Raw genomic sequence first — 6,175 nt, forward strand, 5'->3', positions numbered from 1 at the left:
ACCCCCTCCTCCTGTATACACACTGCCTCCCCTCCTGTATACACACTGACCCCCTACTGTATACACACTGACCCCCTCCTGTATACACACTGACCCCCTCCCTGGCCCCTGTCATGTCTCCCCCTCACCTGATGCAGCTCTCTCTGTGTTGTTACTGCTTTCCCCGGCATGTCATGTGACCATGACATCATAAAAGGTCCTTCAGCCTTCAGCAGTGAGTGCAAATGCTGGGGAAAGCAGTGAGTGCAAATGCTCTCATCGCGATCTGTGTCCGGAGGACACAGATCGCAACGAGAGAGGAAAGGAATCTCCCGGGCAGCGGGGCAGATGTCCTGCTGACCCGGGGAGATCCGTGGGCCCCTCCAGTACCCCGGGGCCCCGGCACTTGCCCGGGTTAGCCGGGTGCTGGCGCCGGGCCTGAGATAGGAGATAGATAGATGATAGATAGAAATGAGAGATAGATAATAAATAGATAGATAGATGGATAGATAGGAGATAGATAGATAGGAGATAGATAGATAGATAGATAGATAGATAGATAGATGATAGATAGATAGATAGATAGATAGATAGATATGTGATAGATAGATAGATAGATAGATAGATAGATTAGAGAGATAGATAGATAGATAGATAGATAGATAGATAGATAGATAGATAGATAGATAGGAGATAGATAGATATGAGATAGATAAATAGATAGATAGATAGATATGATAGATAGATAGATAGATAGATAGATTAGAGAGATAGATAGATATGAGAGATAGATAAATAGGAGATAGATCGATAGATATGAGAGATAGATAGATAGATAGAATATTCTATATTTCAAGAACATTTAAAAATGTTACATTTTGTGGAGGCTCCTATTTTGCTTCTTCCCAGGATCTTTTCTCTATAAACCCCATTCCCAATGACTGCAGAATACTAGCCCTGACTTTCCATTTATTTTCAGCCATATTAGGCTTCTGACAATGTATGAGGCATCTGTCAGGCTGTCAGCAGGATACGCTCTATTGTTATATATAGGAATAGAGGTCAAGTAATGGTTTCACATGATTTTAGAAGCCGGATATAAATAACAGCAGTAACTGGATTGGAGCCAGAAACTCCTCCAGGACCAAAAAAAAAAAAAAGATGTGAAAATGCTTTGTCAGCTCCATCCGGACCGGATCCATTACATCAAAAGTTGTGCGCATTTGTAGAGATGTGGGGATTATTACTGTCCCCAATGGCTTGAGGAACCAAACATGGAGTCTTAAAGGGGTTGTGTCATTAATAATATATTTATAATATATGAAGAACAATATATGACAATGTATACTTCATTTTATGTTAAATGAGCAGGGAAATATTGATTTATAGCCAGGGGTGTAACTTGAGGTGGTGAAGACGGTGCGGTTGCAACTGGGCCCAAAAGGCCTAGGGGGCCCATCTGATGTACCTTTCCTATATGAGAAGACTCCTACAATAAACACCACATTATATTTGAGGGCCTGGCACACATATTGCACTGGGGCCCGGCAGCTTCACGTTACATCACTGTTAATAGCTTGAGGGCAGGGTCGGCTCTGGTTTTAGTAGGCCCCCGGGCGACAGAGCCTCAATGGGCCCCTTTGCAGTGAACTCACATGGTGGCATTAAAAATTCAGAAACAAAAATATTCCCTATTTTATCATAACAATCAGCCCCCTATGGATTCCTTAGGTACGGCCTTATGTAGGCCCCCAACAGCTCTGGGCTTGAGGGTCAATATACTGGCACTAAAGTTATTTTCTGTCATAATAAACAGAGTAAAAGTATAACAATAAACTATACACAGTATAGGAGATAAAGCATAGCCAAAACCCAGAAGCAGTGGAGTAACATGAAGCTGATGGGCCCCAGTGCAAGGTCTGTGCCCCCGACTATAATGTATGGTTTATAGAACTAGTCTTCTCATATGGGAAAGTGACACCTTTTGGGCCCCCTAAACCTCTTGGGCCAGGGTGCGACCGCAACCTCTGTACCCCCTCAAGTTACACCCCTGCCCAGAAGTCCAAAGCAGATCAGGGGAACTTGTCATCCCCTCTTCTGGTGATTTCAGTGGGTTCCACAGCTAAGATCCCCCACAATTATATATTGAGACTGAGAACCAAAAATTCAGAGATCAAGTCATCACCTTAACTTCTATGTCAGGTTTCTCACTTCCTTCCTGAAAGAGGCCACTGTTGTTATGGGGTAAAACTTTAATGAATAATAATAATAATTCTTTATTTATATAGCGCACACAGATTATGTAGCGCTGCACAGAGCTTCCCACATCAGTCCCTGTCCTCAATGGGGCTCACAATCTAATCAACCTACCAGTATGTTTTGGAGTGTGGGAGGAAACCAGAGGAAACCCACACAAACACGGAGAGAACATACAAACTCTATTAAGGGGTTTACTGATTTCTACCATGCTTAGGTAGGTATCCTGAGAAGCTACAGCATGGATGGGCTCTGGTAACACTCCCAGGAGCTCTTCAGGATCATTAGAATACATTTAAAAGTTGATTTTAGAAGGAAGGAGACCATGGATAACAAATAACATTACCATAGTCACTGTGCCTGGATCTAATGGTAAGTGCCCCTGGCTTGGATTTTAATGGATTTTGTTGGTAGATTTCCTTAAAGAAAATCTACCATTTGTTTTTATGCATTGTGAACCAAACATACCTAGAGAATGCTGTAACTACACTGATGCAGAAACATATCTTGTTTAATCTCTGAACTGAGTGGTTCTTCTCAAAAAACAATTATACAATTCAGGTGCTGGGGAAAACTTGGTGTCTACATAAACACATCACACGCGGAGCTCCCTGCAATATCCAGACAGGACTAATCAACCTGAGTTGGATGACAGCAGCAGGGGGATGGTGCAGCGATTGATAACTTCTGCCTGTCAGGGACAACACAGTGATGACATATTCCCGGCTTATTCTGGGCAGGACAAAGCTGAAGCAGGGGATAATTAAGGTGAGGAGAAGCACTGGGGCAGCAACAGGAGCGACAGAGCCTCATTATCATAATTTTATAATTCTTTTTCAGCAAAACAACTCGGTTCAGGGATTAAACAAGATATGTTTCTGCATCAGTGTAGCTTCAGCATTCTCAATGTATGATTGGATCATAATGCATAGATTTCCTTTAAAGTTACTTTGTTTCAAAGTTTAACTTTGGGATTGGGACATTATAAATGTTCCATTTTTTAACCTTGATTCTTCCTCCAAAATGCTGGATATTTCCAATGTTTCGGAGTCCCTGCATCCTGCGTCTTGTCTTCTAATTAAACATTACAGAATCCATTCGACTCCATCAACCTTGTATCAAGCTGGGGCTTTGTCTAAACCGAGGAGAACCACAGGAACCACAACTTCTTCTAAAAGTTCATTCATCGAAGATAAAATCGCAACGATGGTAACAGTATTAATATTAATTGCCTTCTGCTCCTTTTTATGATGTTCATATATTTGCCCAATAAAAGCCTAAATGAATATTACATTTCCTGCAGAAAATGCCAAAAAAAAAGCCACTTTCAAGGCCAAGGATGAGCGAGGTAAGGTCAGGTTTAATTATATTAAAAAGATAACATTTAGCTATTTTTCCCGCTGACCAGATGAATGATGGCCCCCATGGCCGCCGCACAAAGTATTCATTTCCTCAAGAAGACATCATTTACTCCGCGGTTATAATACAATCATAAACTTTTGACAATTTTGCTGTTTTATTCGGTAATACTCAAGGGATTTGGGGGGGGGGAACTAGTCTGGCTATATTATATTAAAGAATAATTTAACAGCGATATCATACAAGTATCAACAAGCCGAAGTGCGGAATCCACAGAAAGTTTCCATAGCAACTACACTCAGGATTCCTGTATAATGTGATGTATGGGTTCCGGGGCGAGCTTACATGTAGGGTTACTGGATTGTTCCCCCTAGGGGCCCATTGCAAGTCACAATAATTTAAAGGGAATCTTTTCATTATGACCAGTAAGGGGCTACAAGTCTGCGACCGTGTGACAGTTGTTTGCATTAAGTGCAACGCCCCTGCCAATGCAGGGTTAACCTGTTGTTGCAAAATCAACATCCCTCATAGGGTTTTCCCTATGATCCATTTAGTGTTTGGAAGTGGTAATGCAGATGATAAATGTCTGCCTGGGAAGGAATATGTAATTGTGTGACCAATCAGATGTACTGTTACTGTTACAATGATAAGAGAATGCTGGCTGAATAATAGCCACAAGGTTATAAAACCCCTTGTGGCTGGAAAGCTCGCTCTCTTACTGCATAGGTATTATTCTACTGAGCTTCATAGAAGCAGCCAACTATCCTCTCCAACCTGAAGCTACCTATGCCAAGCTGTGAGCATCTCCTGTGGAACTATGTCCAACCTGCCATCTTGACCAAGTTGATGTTACTGCTGCTGTGGTCGTTGCCGAGTTATAAATAAATGAACTTTAAGTTGAATACTTTACATTCTCTGCCTCCAAGTGGACCCTGTTACCACCAAGGGCGCCCCATTCACCACCACCAGGGATCCCTATATCTACATTGGGGCTGCCCCAGGGAGAATCCTTCTACAATTTTAGCCTATCCCTCCATTTCTTCAGACCTGTGTTCCCTGGTACCCAGCACCGTGACCGAAAAACGATAGGACACACTCAGCCACCCACTCAGGTACCGAGAGCTCCGGCTGTCCCCAAGCCACGATAAGGCTATACCCTAGTGGGGGGTGCTGCACTTGCTATACAGGCTGATTGGTATATATAGAGGTGTAGCTGGGCAAACCTGGGCATGTGTCAGGGGGCACCATAAAGCTACTTTTATGTATTTAGATGTCGAACGGACTGAGCTTTGTCCGGGGTGTAGCAGAGGCTAGCTGAAGCTCAATCTACATCAATAAGGGCAGATTTTCCCTATTAAAGGGAATCTGTCAGCGGTTTTGACCATATAAAGCTGCAGACATTGTGTGTATAGTAAGTAGCAGCAGGACTGTGAAAAGTGGCTACATTTGAGGGTGGATTCATTGTCTATTTATTAATTAAACTGTAATTTCATGTAAATATCTCTGTATTTATGAAATGTTTGCATTAATAGTAGTGACGTATCACCAGATATGACATGTATTGTATCTTATTGGTTCACATATGTTTTCAATGAGGATTGTTTGTATAGCGCGCTAGGCATGATTTACTCGAAACTCGTTGGTTTTGCTGTGGACTTGGTTTTTACGATGTACATGAAATAAAGAAGATCGGATTTTATCTATTTTGGATACTGCAAAATGTACATTTTGTATCAAAGACATTAAAGGGAATCTGTCTGTAGTTTTGACCATATAAAGCTGCAGATATGGCTAGGTATTGCCCTTGGAGAGCAGTGGACTTATACCTTTGCGTTATAGTAAGTAGCAGCAGGACTGTGAAAAGTGAAGTTATTTACCATCTCTGCAGCGTTATCTAGTGATAAGTCTTTTCCTACCAGTCTCCACATGCCACATAATGGCTTCATCATGCAATCAATGTCTTATAGATGTGATTGTACCCATCGTGAGTATGTGGATTTGGAGGCGCTGTCCCTATAGTGAAGACTACTGTGAATAGATGTGCCAGTGCCTGCATGCTCCTTTCTAACCTACAATATAGGAGTCCCAAAAAGCAGGTGGGTTGACATATGCAGAACTCCCATAAGTTGGAGAGGAGAGTCTGAGTCTGCCAAGTTTCTATCCCACCCCAAGTGCTTTGCATTCCCATCAGTGAAGGTAATTTAAAAATAATAATAATTCCTGTACTTATATAGCGCACACAGATTACACAGCGCTGCAAAGAGCTTGTCACCTCAGTCCCTGTCTTCATGGGGCTCACAATCTAATTAACCTACCAGTATGTTTTGGAGTTTGGGAGGAAACCAGAGGATCCAGAGGAAACCCACGCAAACACAGAGAGAACATATAACCTCTTTGCAGATGTCCAGCATGATACTATTGATGTTTATGAGTGAGAGAAGGTTATGGAGTAGATTTTCCTCTACTTTCTGTGTGCAGTGTATGGGAGACATCATAGTAGCTAGTCTCCAGCCACCAGCTTGGCGAAAACTGAAAAAAACAGTTAAAGGGTCACATTTACTTACCCGTTCCTTGGAGTTCG

The 6,175-nt window shown here is 42.2% G+C and overlaps 1 long non-coding RNA gene across 1 annotated transcript; it reads left to right on the plus strand.

Annotated features, from left to right (window-relative positions):
- The first annotated feature begins 3,298 nt into the window (after nucleotides 1-3,298).
- LOC140103903 (uncharacterized) lies at nucleotides 3,299-5,784 on the plus strand. Its single transcript, XR_011850201.1, has 3 exons — nucleotides 3,299-3,444; nucleotides 3,539-3,583; nucleotides 5,562-5,784. It is a non-coding gene; the product is annotated as an uncharacterized lncRNA (long non-coding RNA).
- Nucleotides 5,785-6,175: the final 391 nt, after the last annotated feature.

Source organism: Engystomops pustulosus, chromosome 10 (assembly GCF_040894005.1).
Source record: "Engystomops pustulosus chromosome 10, aEngPut4.maternal, whole genome shotgun sequence".
Taxonomy (NCBI): Eukaryota; Metazoa; Chordata; class Amphibia; order Anura; family Leptodactylidae; genus Engystomops; species Engystomops pustulosus.